The sequence below is a fragment of the Ambystoma mexicanum genome, chromosome 4q (genome assembly GCF_040938575.1).
Source record: "Ambystoma mexicanum isolate Mex_15411 chromosome 4q, UKY_AmexF1_1, whole genome shotgun sequence".
NCBI lineage: Eukaryota > Metazoa > Chordata > Amphibia > Caudata > Ambystomatidae > Ambystoma > Ambystoma mexicanum.
Window position 1 is genome coordinate 874,992,384 of NC_090928.1, and position 22,965 is coordinate 875,015,348.

The 22,965-nt window shown below is 45.5% G+C and overlaps 1 long non-coding RNA gene across 1 annotated transcript in view; it reads left to right on the plus strand.

Annotated features, from left to right (window-relative positions):
• Window positions 1-21,589: 21,589 nt before the first annotated feature.
• The window catches only part of LOC138467117 (uncharacterized), a 76,168-nt gene continuing 74,792 nt past the window's right edge, over window positions 21,590-22,965 (plus strand). The window contains exons 1-2 of the long non-coding RNA XR_011268049.1: window positions 21,590-21,732; window positions 22,507-22,591. This is a non-coding gene — a long non-coding RNA (uncharacterized lncRNA). The remainder of the gene's footprint in view (window positions 21,733-22,506; window positions 22,592-22,965) is intronic.

Sequence of the window (22,965 nt, forward strand, 5' to 3'; positions counted from 1 at the left end):
AGGTATATAGGAATTATGTAGGTCAGATGAAACCAAGTTAAATTAAATGTAATTAATCATGAAAATGTGTTAATGTATGTTGGTTGTTATATTATTGTATTGTTGAAGTATTTTGTAAAAAGTTCATTATTTGAAAAGGCAAAAAGCGAATCATTTCATATAGATATTCCTCTTACATAACAGAGCTCCTTATTTAAAATTGTTTACAGCTCTCCATTTAAAACACAGGAGGCACTCCCTCAAAATATCTTATTGTTTAGTTATGCCAGAGAGGACCGGGGTTCACACTACAAATTCACTGTTCAGTGCACCCAGGGCCCAAGAACTCTCCCACGGCATACAAACGGAGGACTCAGCCAACAGCAAGTTAGAACTGTCCTTTATATTCATAATAGAAAGGGATTATGCAGGAACAACAGAATTCTCCGGCAATCACAGCTCCTGTGTCAGGGGCTTTTGTTGTGGTCTCACATCACCAAGCAGGGCTCTTTTTTCCAAAAACCTAAGAGCACACCTCATTAGGTGATTGGGGTGATATCACCTATAGCTGGCACATATAGAGGTCATTTTACCGGCCCTTTCCTGTCAGGTGGGTTTGCCTGAACCTTCCCCAGAAACTATCTATTACATTGTTGCAGGGTCGCAGGATTGTCATTGGCCCTTGCCCCCTGCCATCCACTGCTGGATTTTTTTTCCCTGATTGGCTGGAGCTGATCTCCCTAGGACTGGGACCCAGCTCTGTTCTCAGTGCTCAGTGAACCTTCTCAAAGTGATGAGAATGACTATGTGCTCCCATTGTTGCCATCATTATTTCCACGTTTGCCTTAGAGAGTGCCTGCATGGTTGCAACTTTGTAGTATAAAACATGTATCACGTTGTGTCTGTTTTTGTTGGGAACTGCTCCTCTTCCCACCAAGTGAATGGCCATAGTTCAGCTCGGCTGCACCAGGTGGGTGACTACTGCAAAATTGAGCTTTCTGGTCTTCAATTAGTGAGGAATTATTATTTTGTTTTGCAAGTGGCTCCCCTGTCTGTGTGGCTTAGGAATGTTCTGCTCGTCTCTGACCTTGGCTCCGAACCCTGGCCTGGTGCTTCGTGCAGCCTAATACTGCTTTGCTTCATCTTTCATTCTGAGGCCTGTGGCTTCATGTAACCCTACTATAGTTTATGCTATGATTTCTACACATCTATATTGTGCTATTCTTCTTAAAGTTCAGTAATATCTTGGCTCTTCCAGGTCCCTTATATGATCCTGTAGTTCCATGTGGTTAGTAGGTAGCAATAGGCATCTGCAAGCTTGCTCTGCATCTCTTGTTGCCTTGCGTTACTGCGTTTCTGTGTTTGGCTAAGGAGAAGAAAATAATAAAGGCTTTCGACAGTATGTATATGTATCCGTCCTCTATCTACAGAACTGTGTGAGCATGTTCTTCGTGTGTGCATGTGTGTGTCCTTGTAACTTCGTGCATGGATGCAAGTGTGCTTCATGTCTAACGTTAGTATGTCGTGGTGTCTCTGATGACGTCAGCACTGCAGGATATTTGTCATTAGTCGATCATGTCCATTGAGGCGCCTGGATCCATGATCAGCATTGGGGCACCTGTATCCATGATGATGTTAGCAGGATAGGGGTTGAATAGTTGTCTGAGAGAATATCTGTTTGCATATGTAGTTTTCACTCGCCCTTCTGGGGGCTGTCCAAACAGTGACTGACATCTTACATCTCTGGCTCTTTGGGCTCTCATGATTATGGGGGTTAAGAGGGGCATTCCAGGGACCCTCTCTTCAGTCCCCCCTCTGGTTGACTTGTCGACCAAACCACCAAACCTAGTCACTGTTGCCTTTGATAGCCATATCTTCGTTATTCCTCCAAGATGTCCATAGTCATTTGCATGGGCATCGAAACTCCATTTCATGTAACTGTACTCTCATTCTGAGTTACACCATATCCATTTCGACCAGTACCTCTTGTTGTCCACTGGATCATCAAATGTTATCATCTTAGTGGGGAACAAAGGGCACTCCTTTATCTGTGTCCTTATTTTATTTCTTTCCTCTATTATCTTATCTTCTTCACCATTTGTATTTATGTCAACTATCGCTTTCATCCCTATTATTTTCTCTGCCGTCTTGCGGCATTGCGTGATGCAGATCTTGATCATACACAGTCCTACTAGTACCAATATTAGTGCTCCTAGTACTACTTTTAGTCCGTCGTCCGTCCATGTTGGGATCCATGAAAATATATACGACAGCCAGCTTTGGTCATTCTACCTGTTGGAGTTGGGGTTGTGTTAGTAGAGGATGCAGCAGTATTACTAGCAATATGTGAAACTCGCCAAAAGATGAGGGTGAAAATACTGCATGAGAATAAGACACAATCATCATTCTTTTAATGATCTCCTCCATCACTTACACCTCTTGGATCCTTGTGTAGTTTGAAGATATCAGTTGCACGCCTAAAATGCGCGAAAACAAGTTACTGTGTTAGTATTTTATTAATTCAAGCTCAGCGAACAGAATATTCGGCCATAACAAGAATAATAGCTGTTCCCACACAGCTTTTATTCTGGGGTCACAGAGTACTGAGAGTACTGATGGAGTTCCTCTTTCCAGGTGTGGATATAATTGGGACAAATAAGCTATGAAGACACGGAAATACACATTTGGATGGTGTCTCCTTGTGCTATTGGACCTCCTGACAAATTGGACAAATTGGCCTTTGAAGGTTTCGGGATGAGGGTCACAGGGAAGAATGAAACAATTCAATAGTACCAAGGCAATAATAACAGTTGGATTTTGAATGCTGTCAGTGTGCAGAAAGAAAAGTAATAAACAGACAGTGTGCCCTCACTCTGGATGTGTAGGAACTCCTTTACCTATCTCTGTTGCTCTGGACCAAGTAATCATACAGTGTCCTATGCTGGGTTGTGATTGTTCGCGGCAATTGTTTTCTTCTTCGGTTTGTGAATCATTGGCCCTTTCAATATTGGTGGTAGGAGAGGCTGCTGCTTGGTAAGGCTTGATGTCCCCCAGGTGGTCCAAGTGTTCTTCCCTACCAATTTCACAGCTCGCTCAGTCACTACCTACACAGTGTGAGGTCCAGTAAAACATGGCTTGTCCCACTTCCTTGCAAAGTTCCTTAGTAGCAATGTATCCCTGGATACAACAGTTGCTGCTTTAAGAGGTCCTCATTCGCCTTGGTGTTGTTGTTCTCTTCTCTTGCTTCATGCCTCTCCTGTTGTCCCTGCAGTTGACGAGAAATGAAAGAGGCACTAGCCATCAAGGAAGCGTTGTATTTGTACATTTCCTGACCCAATACATCAGAAACTTTCTCTGCAACTTTCAGTGGCCTAGTGGGAGGAGACAGGAGAAGTCACATGCGCTGTCCTGTCACCACCTCATGTGGGGTTAAAGGGTAGTCAGACACTGGTTTATTGTGCAATGCGAATAATGCTAATGGAAGACAATGAAGTCAACTCTTATTGAGGGTCTTTTGAATTTTGGCAATGCCTTCTTTGAGCAGGCCATTGAGACACTCACACATCCTGTTTGCTCGTGGGTGATAGGCACAAGAAAATGTGTGTTGTATTTCCAACAAGGTGGTGATGTGCTGAAACATCTCTTTGGCGAAGTGAGGGCCATTGTCAGACCACAGGACCTCACACACGCCCCATCGTGAGAAGATTTCTTGAGCCATGAATGTCGCTGCTCTAAGGGCATCAGGGTGGGAACAAGGACTGCCTTCGACCCATTGGAAAAATGGGCATACAACCACTCTCATGTAGCGGTACCCTTCGCATACTTGGATCATGTCAACATAGTCGACGTGCAGGTGTTGCAATGGACCCATTGGGCGAGGTATGGCTCCTCTCACTACCTTTAATTTATTACCAGCTGTAAATTATTTAAATTGTTTACAGACTACACATGTTCTGCCTAGTTAGGACAGAACCAGTCCTCTCCAACATAAGCAGCAAACAATTCCTTCCCTATATGCATGGCGTAACTGTGTCAATGCATTGTGCAATAATGAAAATGGCATTACCACTTGGCAATAATGAAAATGGCATTACCACTTTTCCTTTGTTATTTTGCTGCCATAAGGCATCTGTCGTAGACACTGTACATCCCCTCTTAATGCAAAATTATTTTTCTTCCCTGGGTGCAGCTCCCTGCAATTCCATAATCTGTTTCACAGGTAATGTGTTATATCCTATGTTTAGCATCATTGTTCACACATGATTGCACACTGGTGATGAAGCATGCATTCAAGAAATGCCCCCAAAATATGCAGCGTGTTTTGCTTCAGCATCTGCTGCCTCGTTGCCCCTAGAGACAGGATCCTCCCCCCTCGTGTGTGCTTGGCACTTCGCCACTGCTATGCACTCTGGGTACTGGAGTGCCTCTATCAGTCTGCCCAATAGGAGTGTGTGCTGCACCGGTGACCCATCAGCATGTCTGAAGCCCCTACTCAGCCAATGTGACAGGACAGAATGCACTGTGTATGTCACGTAAATTGAATCCAAACACACTGTCACTTCCTTTCCGGTGCTGTGCTCCAATGCCAATATTAAAGCCACTAATTTGGCTGCTTGTGCTGATAAATGTGATGGTAGACGTGTGCTTGTCACCACCTCACTCATCCCATCCTCTCTCAACCTCACTACTACTGTCCCAGTATGTCTTTCCCTAGTCGTTTGGTCAATAGTTGATGACCCGGCAATATAAATCAGGTCTCTCCCCTCAAGTGTGTTCTCCTGTGCTGAATTCTTCTATGTTTGCTTTGAAGTTGTGCACATAGTCTCCCCCCTTTAAGGGTTCGGCAATGAAAGTTACTGGTCCACATTTTACTATCCCGAGAGCTGGGTTTGACAGTGACACCTCATACCCTGATGCTCTCTGTGTTGTCAACGTGCTCTTGGGTCTTTCCAGTATTGCGAAGAGAGCATGCTCTACATAAAGAGTGGTGCTGCATCCCATGGTAATACTCACTGATTTGTCTACTGCGAATACGGCAGCAGCCAATGCCTGTTCGCATGCATCGTTTCCTCTCATAACTGTGTCTAATTTCCCACTGTAATATGCAAGGGGCTTGTGCCCCATGATCATCTTTTGTGTCAGTACTGCTGCCATAACCACTCCATTTAAGTGCGAGAACAAGAAAAATTCACTTGTATAATCTGGGATCCCGAACACTGGAGATGTGCAAACTGCCTTTGTATCCCTGTCTTGTTGCAAATCAATATGTCGTCTACATACTCTATGACCGTGCTCTCAAATTTTACATTGCCTAAGTCTATTTGAAGAACCTGTTGAATATAGAAGGTGATTCACAGTACTCTTGAGAAAGTCTTGCATGTTTCTACTTCTTATTTCTATATGGGAACTAAGTTAAGTCCTGTGAGTCTGGATGTAGCGGTATAAAGAAAAAGACATTCTTCAAATCTATGACCATGAAGTAGGTGGCATCCATGGGAATGCTACACAAAATTGTCACTGGGTTACAAACTCAAGGAAATTCTGCTTCTACAATGTGGTTCACAGGGTGCAAGTCCTGTATAAAATGCCATGACCCCATGTTGCCTTTTTGACAGGGTACACTGCAGTGTTGCACAGTAATTCTGATGGTACTAGGATGCCCTGCTTCACTAGTGCTGCAGTTGTCTCATGAATACCCTCGTCTTGCCTTGTTCCTAGTAAAATGTCTCCTGCTTTATTTTCACTGCTCCAATCCCTTTCAGAAGCCCTACATCAGAAGGACTTGTGGTCCATAAAATGCTGGGGACCTTTGCCAAATCTTCCTCGAGAAATGTTGGTGGTGCTTTTAGTCATCGTCATTCTCTGTGGTAGCTCTCTGTAATGTATTTTCACCCGGTATGGGATGCTAATTTCGAATACTACCTTGTCATCTGATCAGTTGTCTTTGAACAGCTCTTCATCTGTAACAGCTGTCAATCTGTACCCTTCTGCCACAGTGATCACTGATCGCTATGGTCATCCTGTATCTTCTGTCGCATGTACTGATATCCAGTCCTCCCCCACTCTTACTGCCTCTAATTCTAGTGGTACTATCTACGCATGGTAAGGCTTCTGTCCCCGTCGTCTACGTGCCTTTAATTTTATTTTATTTTAGCTGTCACATTGTTTTTATTTTCCTTTCAGGTTTAAGTTGTATGCCCAACGTCAGTGCTTGTCTGGGCATCACATTCTCTGCACGCACACCTCTTGCTGGCGTTATTATTTTGTTTTACTTTGTTTACTGATTTCAGTTAATTTTCTTTCCTTGTAGCATTGCTCACAATGCTTGTAGAGGGTGCCTGGCCTTCTTAGGACTCTGAGGCTCATTCTCGGGTTGGTAGTCCTATTTTCTTTTCTTACATCCACACATTGCCAACAGGAAGTCCCTCCTCTATTTCTGTGACATCACAAAGGGACTGGCCACTCTTGAGCTCATAGGTGTAGGTCCTGCAGTGCTCGTTGGATACGCATCTTAAGGCTAATACCCCGAGCGTCTAGGTGCCTTTGATTTTATTTGATTTCAGCTGTCACATTGTTTTTGTTTTCCTTTCAGGTTCGGGCTGTAATGCCAACCTCGGCGCTTGATTAGACGTCGCATTCTCTGCATGCAAGCCACTTGCTGGTGTTATAATTTTGTTTTGCTTTGTTTACTGATTTCAGTTAATTTTCTTTCCTTGTAGAAATGCTGATAGAGGGGGCCTGGCCTCGTTAGGACTCCGAGGCTTGCACTCAGGTTGGTAGTTCTATTTTCTTTACTTACATCCATGCATTGCCAACAGGAAGTCCCTCCTCTATTTCAGTGACATCCCAAGGGGACTTGTCTAGTAATGCTATGTGTGTATGTAAGAAACTGTGGTTGGGCGCATCATGATCGAGCTTGCCGCACCGAAGTCACGCCCAAGTTAAGCTCGTCTGTACCCATCCAGGCCACGGACGGCAAGGGCGGGCCACTTTCTCTATCTCAGGTAAGTCTCGGGAGGATAGGTCAGGGGCAACGTCCGCCTTGGAAGCAAGACGACACAGAGCAACCAAGGTTCGGTCCCTGGGTCCGCGCTTTGAAACATCTGGGTATTAAGCACGTTATAAATAACCCATCATATATCATATCATATACCCATCAGGCTTTGCTGGAGCTCGCACCTATTGATACCGTACTTCCCCCTAAATTTCATTCTCCTTCATTAATCAATACTATTGATTGTAATATGGGTAAACGTGCTTATAGCACCTCCCTGTTAAACACGTGTTCTCTGGTGTCACATGCTACCTCTGTTTATGAGTTTCTGCAAAATCAATTACCAGATATTATGTGCCTCACAGAGACCTGACTTTCAGGCAGCTCTGCTCCCACACTCTCTGGGGCACTCCCAGAGGGCTATGAACTGACCCATTTAGATCGGATCACATCCCACCCTGGTGGAGGAATTGCTATTGTATTTAAATCCAATTTAGCTGTCACCACTTTCCCACTGTCACATAATCTGAAAATGGAAGCCGTATTATTGCGTTTAGCTGTTGATGCTTCATACTGTACACATTTTTAATTATTTATCAACCCTGGAGCCCTACGCTGCCTTTCTTGCTCCATTTCTGGTACTGACCGCTTCACTTCAAGTCAGGTTTTCCAACCTAGTGATGTTGGGAGCTTATAACAACAGATATAATGCCCCATTAGTCCCTATATTGACGCATATCTTTGAGTCTTTTGATGACCTTGTTTTCCAGCAGACTATGTTGGAAGCCACCCATAGATTGGGTGGTATTGTTGAACTTCTTTTAGCTGCAGACACTTCCATTGCTGTGGCACCAGTTAGGCCAGTATTGTGGTCTGAACACTATGTTGTCCCTTTCTAAATTGTCTATCCACGCCAAATTCCTAAATGCAGTCCAGCCATTATAATGAAATGCAATAGGCGGACTGCAAATTTGGCCCAGATGGTATCGTTTATTAATGATGCTTGTCACAATACCCCCACACTTGATATATTATCACTATCTGTAATCCTGTGTGAGGCGGCAGACCTGGTAGCCCCTTTAAAGGGGACCCAGTTGAGGAAAAGCACCTTGGTTCTCTGAGCACCTTAGCCGTGATTACCATGCAGCGATTCGGACAGCCAAACAGGTCTATTTTACACATAAGGTTGAATCAGCAATCAATCAGTTAAAAGACCTGTTTTCGGTTGTTAAATCTTTTTCCTCGGCTACTCGCTTTACACAAAGTGTCAAGCCTACTCAAAGTCTTTGCGATTCCCTTTCAGAGTTTTTAGAGCCAAAATTGTTGATATTAGCAATCTTATTAGAACTAACGCCCCCAGCATGGGATCTAGCGCAGTTGATGGTCCTTCCATTAGCTCCCAGGTGTGGTCGCATTTCCCAGATTTTTCCTAGGAAGAAGTTTCTAGGGCAGTTGGCCATCTGAAATCGGCTTCCCCCTCTGATCTGACTCCCCTTACCGTACATCTTGCCGGACATTATCGCTTGGGTTATGACAGCTGTTAATTTATCCTGTCAGCAGGGCACTATCCCCAAGGAACTTAAACAGGGCACTGTCATCTTTCGTTTGAAAAAAACCCTCACTGGATGCAAATATTCTGGCTAACTATTTCCCTTCTACCATTTCTTATGAAACTATTATAATCACTAGTCTATCCTCTTCGATCTTCATTTCTTGAGTCTTCTAGCTTTTTTGACACCTTCCAGTCAGGTTTTTGGCTGGGTCGAGGGACCCAGAGTGTCCTGGTATTTGTGGTCGATGATCTCACCATGCTGGTTGATCAGGATGGAGTGGGAGCTCTGATATTTTTAGATCTTTCAGCAGCTTTTGAAACTGTCGACCACTCTATCCTTTTGTCATGCATGGTGTGTGCTGGTCTCTCTGGCCCTGTACTGGCCTGGTTTTCTTCTTTTCTTACAGATAAGGCCCAATCTCTTTCACTTCCTCCATTAGGCTCTTCCTCTCATGCACTTTTCTTTGGTGTCCCGCAGGGATCCGCCTTGTCCCTGATGATGTTCAACATCTACGTTCAGGCATTGATGTGTCTCATCAGCTCCCGCGGCTTCCGGTGCTATTCTTATGCCGACGACACCCAGATGCTGGTCCGTTTAGATCTTGACAGGTCTGAGGTGTTGGTACGGTTGTGTGATTGCTTGGCGGCCGTGGGGGAGTGGATGGGTAGCAATTGGCTGAAACTCAACTGGGACAAGACATAGGTCCTGGTGAAAAATCTTAGCATCTATCTGTCCGCATCACTTTCTATGTCTGCTCAAGTGAGTGCTGTATGTAAAACTGGTCACTTCCTATCACGGGTACTTCGGGGGATTCTACCTTTTCTCCCTGCCCGTATGCTCCTACTGGTTGTGGCTTTGGCTGTGCTCAGTCGGATTGACTACTGTAATGCCTTGTTTTTCGCTCAATCTTTGGGGTTCATACGTCGGCAGCAGCGTCTTATGAATGTTGCTGCTAGGGTGGCTACATCCACCTTCTGCCGTGCCACATCAGCCCAGTACTTAGCTCTTTAGACTGGCTTTCTGTGACCAAATGGATTGACTTTAAGTCTCTTTGCTTGGTACATAGAGCTTTCTACGGTTAAGGAGTCAACTACCTTTGTGAAAAATGTCTAACTTATGTCACACCCCGTGCTCTTTGCTCTGGAAATGCACTTTTAGTGACTATTCCTAAGTTTCACTTCTCTAGGATCGGTGGGCGGGCCTTTCCTATTGCCGCCGCCAAATTGTGGAATGAGTTCCCTGTTTCCCTTCGACATGTTAAGAATCACTTTCAATTCCGCCGTCTTCTGAAAACCCTGCTTTTTTAAACCACTGTTATTCATTAGTGTTCTGTGTGTTTACTTCACGCCATGATGCCTCTACAGGCCCTAATTAGTTTCCCAGTGTAGGCAGTGGCTGAGGCAGTCATATTAACTTGTTTGGAGAGGTTGGTATTGGCGTCGAGATAAAAGCCGGGGGGTTTTGACATTTTTAACAATAGGGATTGTGTTTCTGTCTGATGATGTTGTTGTAGTTAGGGCTAAGTTTCTGCCGGTTATTAGGTGAGCCGACAAGGAGGAGCTCAGTCTTCTCATCATTCAAACAAAGGCTGTGTGTGGCCATCCATGCCTGAATGATGGAGAAGATTTTGTTAATTCTGATGACGTCAGCACCTGAGATGTTGAGGAGTATCTGGGTGTCATCTGCGTAGTAGGTGTAGGTGACACCCAGATGGTCCAGTTTGTCAAAGAGAGGCTTTGTAAAGCTGTTATACAAAGTGGGGGAAACACAGAGCCTTGTGGGACACCGCAGGTGATAGGGATAGGGTCTGCTGCTGCCGTAGATGAAAAAACCCTCATAATTCTGTTGGCCAAGAAGGATTGCATCCACATGACAGCAGAGGAGGAAAAGTGAGCTGCAGATGAGAGGTGGTTGCAGAGTATTTTATGGTCGACCAGGTCGAAGTCCGCTGAAAGGTCTAGAAGGAGTAGGATGGCGGCATTACCTTTGTCTTTAATATCATCAATCTGACTTTTTGAGGGCAACAAGGGCAGTTTCTGTTCCATGTTGAGGTCGAAAGCCAGATTGACGTATTCCTAACAGTTGGTTGGTCTCTAATAATCCTGAATTTGCAGGTAGGCAACGCTATCAAGGATTTTTAGCAAAAATGGAACTGTAGTGATGGGTCTGTAATTAGTGGGAATGGCCGGATCTAGAGATTGTTTTTTTAGAAGTGGGAGAACCCATGATTGTTTCAGGTTGTTGGGTACTGAGTTAGCGGAAAAGGATAGATTTATTAGTTTGGAGATGAAGGGGGATAGTTCTCTTGCTGCATCTTTAATGATCTGGGCGGGGCAACTGTCCCCTTTGCAGTTTGAGGGTTTTAGGGAGTTTATTATTTTTTGGACTTCTCGTATAGTTACATTTTTGAACGTGAAGCCAGTGTTAGTATTAGAGGGAGGTGGTATGCTTGGGGTGGTGGAATTACTGGTAGAGAGTTGTTCTTGTTTGACCTTAATTTTAGTTTGGAGGCCTGTGATTTTGTTGGCGAGGGCGTCTTGGATGCTAGTGCACCAGGGTTTGTCTTTCACACAGGTGTCCGTCGGTGGGTTAGGATTTTCTAATTCCTTTAGAATGGTGAAAAGTTCTTCAGCGCAGGAACCTGCCTGGTTTATTCTAACATTATAGGCTTCCTTCTTAGTACGGATTATCTCCTTTTTGTAAAGGGAGCAAATAGTCGTGAGATTAGTTTTATTTTCAGCCGATCGAGTCGTTTTTGTCAGTGAATGAGATGGACATGTTAAGTTTGCTCATGATATCTCTCCCCATTATGTTTAATGGAGTATGTTGTGAATATAGTAAGGGTAAAGCTAAGTCGTGCTCTCCTATATAAAGTGCAATATCGTCTGTAAATGGAACCAATTCCGTTGCCCCAGAGAATCCTTGAGCATTCATGGCATCGCCTGACATACTACACTTTCCCTCCATGATGCAGGATCTAGTCGCCCCTGTGTCTACAAGAAAGCAAAATGTTTTGTCACCTATCGTCACCCCTATACATGGCTCCTCCACAGGGTTGGGTGTTATCGATACGATGGAACACATCAGGTCCGTCTTTGGGCTGTCCTATTGTGGGTATAATGGCATTCCATTTCCTAAAAATGGGTTGACCCCACTATATTAACCCTCCTAGTTTCCTAATGGGAGCCATTGTCATGGAGTATGTGCGGGCCAGTGTCCCATCGTTTGACTGTGCCGTGTGTGATGGCTGCGCGTTACTCTGCATTTGCAGTATCTGTGGTCTCTGTGAATACTGTTGTGCTGGTGCCTGCATTTGTGGTGTCTCTGTCTTGGGCTGGTGTGTCTGCGGGTATGCGTTTGGTGCCTGTCCTTGTTGTTGTGTCTGGTCCTGGACCTAATATTCATTCTGTTCCTGGGCATAATACTCATTCTGTTCCCCTGGATATGCTGGCTGGTATTGCATCCTCCCATTCAGTGGCATTAACCCATTCTGTGGCATCCCCCCTCTACCTCTACATACCCTAGAGATATGTCCTATCTGTCCACACCCTCAACACTGGGTGGTTCTCTTATTTGCCACTGATACCCTCCAGACAACTCTTCTGGACCCTGCTGTATGTGTTACCCATATCCTTGATACCCTCTCAGAAATCCCCTTGGCTCTGTTGCATTTGATGCCAATACTTGCGTTCCCTTGGTGGCCCCCCTCTTCCTCGAAACCCATGCTGTGCATCCCCCTGCCCCATGAACCCTCCTCCCATGGGTGGCGGTGCGTACTGTGTTTGTGGTGCGCCCTGTCCTCCCACGCTTGTCAATACTGCTCCTTCCATAATGTATTTGGACAGTTTCTTCTGTATTAACTTCGCCTCCATCTGCTTTCTTTCCTCACGCTTTTTCCTTGCGCTTTCCTGCGTTAGCTTACAATAATATACTAAATGGTTTTGCTTCCATCCCCACCAACTTATTTAATTGCCTCTGAACCTGTTCTGGTAAATCTTGCCATAGTATATGATAGAATAATTAAACTGTTTTGTCCCACGGTTCTTGAGTTTCAAGGCGCCGTAACTCTTGAATAGCCTGAATATATTTTAGGGGGTCTTAGTCTTCCCCCTTCCTACGTGCCATGATCGCACCAATGTCTGCCATGTCTGGGTACTGCGTCCGTAGAGCTTGCCATACAGCCGCTTGGCAGTTAGCAAACGGCGAACCATCGTGCACCATGTTTTGGGTTGCTACTCCTTGGTAACCTGCTCTTTTCCATACGTCATCGGCAGCCTCTCTGAGGATTGCCACCAGTAAACCTTTTATTTTCCCTGCTGCTAATTCTTGTCCTGCTGTCATCCTTTCCATTTCGTACATTCCTTTCCCAGCACCCATGGTCAACGAGGTTAACCTACACCTCAAATTCTCCTTGTCAATATGTTTCCATGTTATGTATTGAGCTTGCCCCCCTCCCTTTTCCAGTAAGGGGAACTGTGACAGCGCTGCCCCCGCATCCAGTCTCCCGCTGTCTTTAGTGGATGTGAATGCCCTTGGCCAGTTCTCCCCTCCTTCGTGCTGGAAGGTCTCTAAGCCTCTGCGCATATGGGGTTATGTCATCCATGCTGTGCAATGTAGCCCTGGACTGTTGTAGTCTCTTGTCCTTGTCACCCTGCACTCCCCCTGTATCTTTGTCTGCTCCCCACGTGGAGCTCTGATCGGTGTGTTTCCCTGTCGATCGACGATCAAGTTGCCCTACTCCCTCGTGGTCACTCCCTACAAAGTCATCTTCGGACTCTGTGTCTCCGAAGTCACTGCCAAAATCATTGTGGAAGCTCAGTTTCCTTAGTACCTTTACTTTCTGTGGTACCCCTTCTAGGTAAATCAAGTTATCGCAATCCCCCCTCATGGAGGACCCTGGGCTGGTTTTGTCTGGCAGCGTAGCTGCACGATCACCTTTCTTGCTGTGCTCTTGCTCTACTTGCCCGTCCCTTACTTTGATATTTTCAAAAGTGGTCAATCCCAACCTTAGTCTTATGTCTCTCACTGCGCGCTCCTCCTACTTACGTTTGCGCTCTCTTGCGAGCTGATCTATTTGCCATTTCCTCATCTCCCGCATTACTAGAACTTGTCTTTCCTGCTCATCTTCTTCCTTTCTCTCTATCTCCTCAAGCTCTCTCTTTCTCCTCATCTCTCAAAGCTCCCACTCCTTCTCTTCTGACTTTAACTTAACCTTTTGTACTTTCTCGCATTCCTTCCATTCCTCTTTTTCTTATCTCTTCCATTATCTCTGCCCATTCTCGTGCTTCCCCGCTCTCTTTACAACCAGATACTTCCTTATTCACTCGTCCGGTTTCTCCTGCTATCTTCCCATCTAATTTCAGGAGTATTTGTTCTCCTACCCATTTGTTTGATGCTATATTTCCAGCTGTCATGGCCACTAACCAAGGACCATGACTTCCATCCTCCGAAGGGTCCAAATGGACCCTGTCCTTGCACCTTTGGCGCCAGGCTCATAAGAAAGTGTGCTCTGCATGCAGGTCAGGCATGGCCATTGGAAGGCATTGGAAGGCACATGCAGAAGTCTATGGGAGTGGTGAGGTGGGGCCACAAGGCGGAGCTAAAGGGGAGTGGCTGGGGCCAGGCTATTTAAGCCAGCCCCACCCGCATGTAGAGGCTTCGCGTTAGTCTGCTGTGTGCAGCGTAACGCTTACCGCCGTCTGAAGCTCTTACCTGTTTCCAGCTCAGCACGCATCTCTTCAAGTCCTGGACATCATCTTCAGCCATACCATCGCTCACAGCTCAGCTACTTCAACTCTACATCTGCGACGCGCATCTTACCTGAATCAGCCATACCATTGCTCACAGCGCAGCTACTTCAACTCTACCTCTGTGACACGCATCTTACCTGAATCAGCCACACCATCGCTAGAAGCACAACTATCTTCAACTCAGCATCTACAGCGCGCATCTTACCTGTCTCTGCAAATCCATCACCTGCAGCTCATCTCATCCTCACCTGTTCGAGCACATCTACGCGGGAGTTTACTTCTCGTCCAGCATCATCACGGGTCTTCCATCTATCAGCCGCTGACAGGTTCTCGGATCGCCGCTCTCCATCATCCGATGCCAGGCTGTCCCTGCAAGAGAAAAGGAACACACAAGGTTAGAAAATGCATAAACATTTAATGCCTGGCCGCGCAATACCTAAGCCTTGCGTACCACCTTGAAACCCTACTTACCTTCTAGCGGGGCCGCTCCATTTCCCTTCTGGCACCGTGTGGACTTGCTTCCAACACCGCGACACAGCATGGCCATCTTCACACCTGTTGGGAAAAGGAAAAGACATTATAAGAATTACAGACAAGAAGCATTGGGAAAGACATTACAAAAGCATATGGACAATAATTGTTACGAACACTTACCTCCAAAGTGGATTGGTTGCAGCCGGTCTGGGCCATCACGTATACGGACCAGTGAAGCAACTAGGTCTATCTACAGCGCCCCTGCTGAAGAGAAGCAGGACGGAGAGCTCATCTTTACAAAACAGGTGAGAGTTTATGGGAAAACGCATGCTCCTCTCATTCTGGCAAGAGGGGTTTGAGGGGGATCGCAATTTAGCCACAGTATTTTCACTGCCTCTTACATTCTACCAAGGACATTGCCAGCAACCAGAGTCCACACTACAGCAGCTGGGGGTAAACCCAGATCCAGGGGAGCCAAGTCCAGGGAGGGCTCCAACCATGCCCCAACATCGCCGCAGAGATCAGGTGAGCATAACACCATCCCTTCCCTTGTGCTTGTCTGCGCCTCACTGTGCACCTCTTTTCCACCTCCTGCTTGTGCGGCCCCTTTCTGCCCCTCCTCCTTTGTATATGGTGGAGGTTCCAGTGTTGGATTAGACTACCCCTCTGCAGCTTTTAACTCCTGTATAGAGTATAATCCCTGTGCTCTTGCTGCAGCTCCTTCGCTCTCATGGTCAGGAGGAGGTGGGTAAGTGGGGGCCGAGGGCGTTTCCCTGGGCTCTCCTGTTGGTGAGCTGTTGGCTCACCATCCATTGACGCCTCGCAACATCCCCTCTGTTGTCTGGAAACATCTTCCAGAGCTCAAATATCACCATACGATTGCTCAACTTCTTGTAGGTGTATGTGTAGTGGTAGCTGCACATATTTGGAGAAGCTCCCTTTGGCCATGGGTTAGTCAATTTACCTTCTGTGCTTTTCGTCTATTCTGCGCTATATTTACAAATCTTGTCCTTATATCGCTGAAGAGCCTTACACAGGTGCTGTAGGGGCATGTCCCTCGCACCTTTACCACAAAACATTGCTTTTTAATACTTACTTAACCTCCAGTCGAGGGTTTCAACCACTCCAGTTATTTTACAGATTATGCCTTATTATGCCCAATTTTGAATGGCAATTGTTTTTGTGCTGTCACGAGCCTCTCTGGCTCCAAATCAACTTTTCATGCATGCTCCGTGCGCCACCCTTCTGCAAATCATCTGCACTCTTGTTATGCCATTACATTCTGTTTGCACCTGCCTGTAACTTCATTGCACTTTATGATGTAACTACTTTGTGTTCATTCTGGCATGCAACCATAAGCACTGTAACCAATTTCTTAAGCATAAGTGCCTAGATACCTCCAGGTTTGGTGCCATAAATAAATAAACAAATAAATAAATAAATAAACTCTCTGCCTCCTCAAGCACACCCACCAATCTTGCACATGCGGCTTCCGCACACTGCCACAGAACAGCTTACTGCGTCAATATTTGTGATTGTCAAAACCCTTTGCACAGACCTCCCTGGTGACGTCACCTCTTTTCTGAGTAAGGGAATGATAGAAACCACTAACAGAACTCATAACGATATTCTCTCGATACACAGATATTGTCAAGAACCCACTCCACATACACCCACGGCCGTCGTCCTGACTGCTAACAGGGAATAACAATATTTCATGTGCTCAATCTGTGCCTACAGTGTCGCCTTGCAGATAAAACGCCTCCACGAGACTTAACCAGAAGAGCACCTTCTGCAATTTGAGCTAGCTCCATTTGCTAAGCTCTATATACGGGGATACCATCATCCATGACCAGAGATAAAACATCCAATCGACAGGAAATCCAATATTTATATAACTTCTGTCATCCGTACCCTTAAGTCAATAGTCTAGGCTATTCGCCCAAACCTTTTACATCGAAGATCGAATGTTCCCTAACCATGAACAAATGACATTTACCTCCGCTGCTTTCCCTACTATACTTCTCAACACTTGACAATACTTCACCAATACTCAACAATACTCATCACCACACCAACCCCAATATTTCTTTACCACCCCCCTGAATTGCTGTGTCTGAGTCGATACTTAAACTCCGTGATCAAGTGATGCTGCTCGGCCACCGGCTCTCCCGAAGGATGCAACACCACCCTTCTGGTCTGCTGGGCTCCTCGCAGACCGCTGGCATGATATTTCCAAGACGGCTCCTGATGGCCCCTGCATAGGTGCACATCCATGTGCATTCATGCTCAGTGAGGTGCCTCACAGTCATCCAGGCACTGAGACGGAAGAGGTGGCTCTATGCCCAATGGGCATAGTGAACCATCCCTTTGCTACCACTTGTTTAGGTATGCCAGAGAGGACCGGGGTTCACACTAAAATTCATGGTTCAGGGCAGCGAGGGCCCAAGAACCCTCCCCCGGCATACAAACGGAGGACTCAGCCAAGGGCAAGTTAGAACTGTCCTTTATTATCCATAACAGACAGAGATCATACAGGAAGAACAGAACTCTCAAGCAATCACAGCTCCTTAGCCCGTGTTGGGTGCTTTTGTTGTGATCTGACATCACCAAGCAGGGCTCTTCACCATAAACCTAAGAGCCTGCCTGAGTGGGTGATTGGGGTGGTATCACCTATACCTGGCACCTATACCTGGCACATATAGAGGTTATTTTACTGGCCCTTGCATGTCAGGTGGGTTTGCCTGAACCTTCCCCAGAAACTATCTTTTACATTGTGCAGAGTCGTAGGATTACCATTGGCGCTTGCCCTCTGCCATCCACCCCTGGATGTATGATATGATATGATAGGTTATTTATAATGCACTTAATATCCATAGGTTTCTAAGCGCAGACCCGCTTATTGAACCTGTCTTGCTTCTTATTGAACCTGTCTTGCTTCCAAGGCACTGACCTATTCTCCCTGATTGACTGGAGCTGATCGCCCTAGACCTGGGACCTAGCTCTGTTCTCAGCACTCAGTGCAGCCTCTCAAGATGATAAGAAAGACTATGGGCCTCATTACGAGTATGGTGGTAGGGGGTTAATGGCACCGGTAAGGTTGCCGGTGCCGTTAATGCCCTACTGCCACATTCCAAGGTCCCTTAGCGGGTCTCACTAAAGCCGGCTGGTTTTACCAGCTGCCCTTAGCAGGACCCGCTAAGGGACCAGGGAGCTAATAACGGGCCCGCAATTTTCGGGCCCGTTATTAGATCCTTCTCCATTCCCATTGAGCCCTATGGGGGCTCGAATGGGGAATGGTCTTCAGAATGGGGACTTACCGGGTCCTGCAAAGTTGGAATGACCCAGTAAGTCCCCATTCGGACTACCCGGACACGGGTTTGGAGGCAGCCATGGTGCTAATAGCACCATGGCTGCCTCCAAACTCGTAATGAGGCCCTATGTGTCCCCAATGTAACCATCGGTATTACCACCTTTGCCTTAGAGAGTGCCTGCAGGGTTGCAACATTGTAGAAAAAACATGTATCTTGTTGTGTCTGTTTTCACTTGGAACTGCTCCTCTTACCACTACGAGTGAATGGCCATTGTTGGGCTTGGCTGTACCACGTGGGTGAAGACCACAAAATTGAGCTTTCTGGTCTGCAATTGGTGAGGATTTATTCAATTTTTTTGAAGGTGGCTCCCTGTCTCTGCACCTTAGGAATGTTCTGCTCGTCTCTGACCTTGGCTGCAAGCCCTGGCATGGTGCTTCGTGCAGCCTTATTCTGCTTTGCTTTGTCTTTCGTTCTGAGGCCTGTGGCTTCATGTAACTTTACTATAGTTTATACTATGATTTCTGTACATCTATATTGTGCTGTTCCTCTTATAGGTTAGTAATATCTTGGCTCTTTAGTTTCTGTGTTTCTGCCTTTGGCTAATGAGAAAAAAAATAAAGGCTTTCAACAGTATGTACATATATATGCCCTCTGTCTACAGAACTGTGTAAGCATGTTCTTCGTGTGTGCATGTGTGTGTCTGTGTAACTTCGTGCATGGATGCGAGTGTGCTTCATGACTAACATTACTATGTTGTGGTGTTTTTAATGACATCAGCACCACAGGATATTTGTCATTAGTCGATCCTGTCCATTGGATCCATGATCTGTGTTAGGGCACCTGTATCCATGATGATGTTAGCAGGGTAGGGTTTAAATGGTTGTCTGAGAGAATATATGTTCACATATGTAGTCGTCAAAGGCCCTCCTGGTGGCTGTCCAAACAGTGTCTGGCATCTTGCATTTCTGGCTCTTCAGGCTGTCATGCTTATGAGGGTCAAGAAGGGCATTCCAGGACACTCTCTTCATTATGCCTTTGCCTTTTGTCCAAGAGAGCCTCTCCTTCAATATATTGTACAGCTCCCTCTTTCACACAAGAAAGCTAAACCAAACATATGTGTAAAGATCTCCCTTGTAAACGTAGAAGATGCCATCTCAATAATCCTTATTGCTCCCAAAATGACCAAGTGATTATTTTTCTAAAATGTGTATGGCTCACATTTACGAGATAGCTACTACCTCACAACTGTTTACAACTCTCCCCATACGAGAATCTGTTTCCTTGACAATGTTTACCACTCTCACTCTCTCACTTGCACACAAGAGTGGAGCTCCTTCAAAATGTTTATGTCTCTCCTTCCTGTCCAGGAGAGGCACTGTCTTGAATCTTTTAAGAGGTTTCTATCCCACACAATAGCTGCATGCTCATAAAATGTTTTGCCTTTCCACCCTCTTTCTCGCCTGCCCAATTTATCATACATGAAGATGGTGGGTGCACATGTGATCCTACAGAGCATCCTATATTGCTCAGTCCTCCAGCTCACCGGAGATGATCATTGCCCTGCAATGCCAGCATTATGTGGCATGTTTGCTGGGACTGGTGATTACAACAGTTGCAAAAATGCAGTGGCATAACCTCCCTTATATTAAAGAGGGCACATAACTGACGCAACCTACTCAGTAGTGATGCTAAGAGACCTGGCTGTAGTTAGGAAGGCCACTGAATGTAGTGCACTTCCCAAGCTGCCAGTCTCAATGATTTGGTGGGGATTGGGACCATCCAACATCGCAAGTGATGTTGGCAGGGCATCCTACTCACTTCTGCATGCATTATGAACATGAGGTTGTTGGTCTCATTGCACACCTGAATATGGTTGTACCTGGTTGTCATCTCCAATGTGTAATGCATATTGGTCTTCTCCATTCAAGAGACCGGTTGTAGAGGTTGCCAATGATGCTGCGTCCACCTGTCTTCCCACACTTCTGCTTGTGTACGGAGAAATCACCTCACTTCCATGGCCAATTGACATGGGTACAGCAGTCTTCTGGTCTTTGATCAACATTGCCCTTTTGCAGCAGTGGACCATACAGATTCAGCATCCTCAAGAACCACTACATCTGCCTCTTCCACACCTTGCACCTATTTATCTGCCTCCCCGCCATCCGGTACCCTCACATTTCCCTCTTCCTGAAAGAGCCTCTCAGCTTCTGCCTTCAGTTCCTCCTACCCCACAGATGCCACCTGTCTTCCTGCAGCCTCCAGCCTCTCTTTCTCCAGCCACCCAGACAGTGCCATATCCTTGTATCGATTCTACCACTTTCTAAAGGTCTACTTCAGCAGTCTCTTCGTCTTCTTCATAACTCCACTACTGCCTGATGCACCCACAGAGAAACCTTCTAAACATCCTCCTGCAAAGGTTATTCAACTATCACTGTTACTACCTCATCCCACACCACATTAATGTGTCTTCTGACACAACTCCGGGGCAGCTTGAGCACCCAACAGCTCCTCCTTATTTTTGCACAGTCATGTTTGCCACACAGTGATAACTGGGTTCTCACTGTCCACATAAACCCCCATTGCGCTTTCATCATTCAGCACGGGAACGTATGGGCATGTGTCCAGGAGGATAGTCCAGCACTAGTTCTGACCATCGTTTCCCAGTGTGATTTAATGGTTGGACACTCTCACCAAACACAACTAATGGTTCATGTATGTCCACTCTTTCTCCAGGATATTAGCAATCAAGCACCATCTGTAAAGCATTTCAAATGCAGGGTGTTGAAGTTGGACACCTCTGGTTCTGGAAGACATATTATGTTGATGGTTTCCCCATGTTTCCTTGTACATTTCTTCCAAATCTCCACCCATGAGATAATATGTGTGCACAAGAGAAATTTTGTGTCATTATTATCTGGTAAGTTGTACATGATGGAATTTAAGTCCCTCTCATTGTTTGGTTTGTGAACAAATGTCTCTTTTTATGGGATCATAAATTAATATGATTTACCTTACTCTTAATACCCATTGTCTCAAGTGCATGTAAAATACCCTGTCCTGTTTCTCCAAACAAAATTTGACTTTACACTGTTTTAATAAATTCAACTTTACACTGTGCATGTGATCAATCTTTTCACATCCACCCTTTTCTGATTTTCCAAACCTTTGGGTCAGAATTTCCTAAGTGAAAAAGCGTGGTTGGTAATCTCTATTGGTGTGCACAGCCCAGGAAAGGGTCTAAGGCATTTCTTGGGTGGTATGGAGTCCTGAATAGCCAAGCTTATCAATATATCCAGACTGCATGAATATGACTTTAACAACTTTGCTAGCCAGATCAATTATTTGAATTGGACAATTGCAACTGCTGACCCTGTGTTTCAGCACCAGTGGACAAATGAGTCCCTTTCTGCCATTCAGATGTGACCTGTAGCTGTGCAGCTGAATTTTTGATCAGGTAAGGACATGCAATGCCTCTGTCGTTCTAAGGATGGAACATGGCCTCACTAGACACTCTATTCTGTGGCACCATTTCTTCATATAAATTACCTGTCTCTCTCAGCACCTTTTTAATGCTATCTTGTTCCATTGTGTTGATAGGACTTTGAGTAGAGATTATCCTGCAGAGGTCATTTTTTAAATCAACTAAAGCCGGGCCAGCCATACTCCAGGTAAGGTCATCTATCTCTGCAGATCCAACATTGCATCCCTTAAAACCTTGGGGACATAATCACCTTAAACCCTGATACCTATTCATGCACATCCAACTCATTTGCCATTTCTGGAAGCGTTTACGGCGGCTCAGAGACCCAGACCACATCATCTAACAACAAGGAGCTTTTTAAAATTCTGAATGAATTGGAGGATCCATGCCTAGGCTCATCCCAGGTGATTTAAGATGTTAGCTGGTGTATTGCCATTCAAGAAGCCTTCTCAGCTAAACTGAAAAACATACAAGCAGGCATTACAGCTAAACATGTTACAGGTGATGATTGTAACCTGAACACAGCTCCCACGGGGATTAGTTCGACACCCCATATGTTCGAATTTCAGACAGTTAGTGAATATCAAGTGCTAGAAATTCTGAGAAAACTCAAGCCTACGAATTGCAAGATAGACCTGTGCCCTGCACTCATAGTGAAATCTTGTGCTTCCCAGTTCACTCCGCTTATTATTAAATGTATCAACATCTCATCTCCTTTGGTTAAGAAGCCAGCCCTGGACCCCAGTGTGCCTTTACTAATGGGCCTTATCTTCTTAAGGTTCTAGATAAAGCAGCCCATTTACAAATTGAAGTGTTTCTTACTAAGCAGAAGATTCTGGGTGAAAAACAATCCAGTGTTAGGCATTCACACAGTACAAAGTGTACCCTTTTAGACTTAAAAATGAATACCTTTCATGCGTTTGAAAAAGACAAGATGAAAATGCTTCTGCTTTGTTCGCAGCTTCTGACTTGGTGGATCATGCGATACTAGCAGAGAGATTACAGAAGTCGGCCTACTTCTCTCCATCTGCGACCGACTGGTCAAGGTACTTTCTGTTGAATCGCAAAGCCAAGGTTTTCATTATGCAAGTAAAACAATGGCAGAGGAATTCCCAGTAACTTGAGGCGTCCCACAGGGTTCATGCATATCCCCCACTCTATTTAACATTTTCATGCTACCTCTATTCGAACAACTGGACAGCGAAGGCATTGTGTATGCTAACTACGCAGATGATACTCAATGTCTCATCCCGATTACTGAAAACAATGCCCTCGACTCCCTTACTGTGAAAACCATACACGGCCAGTTTCAAACCTGGATGTGCTCCAACGGCCTTTCGTCTGATCGATTCTAAAACAGAGCTTATGGTCCTGGGAAATACTGCCCAGCTGAGAAAGCTCAGTCAAGAATACCAGAGCT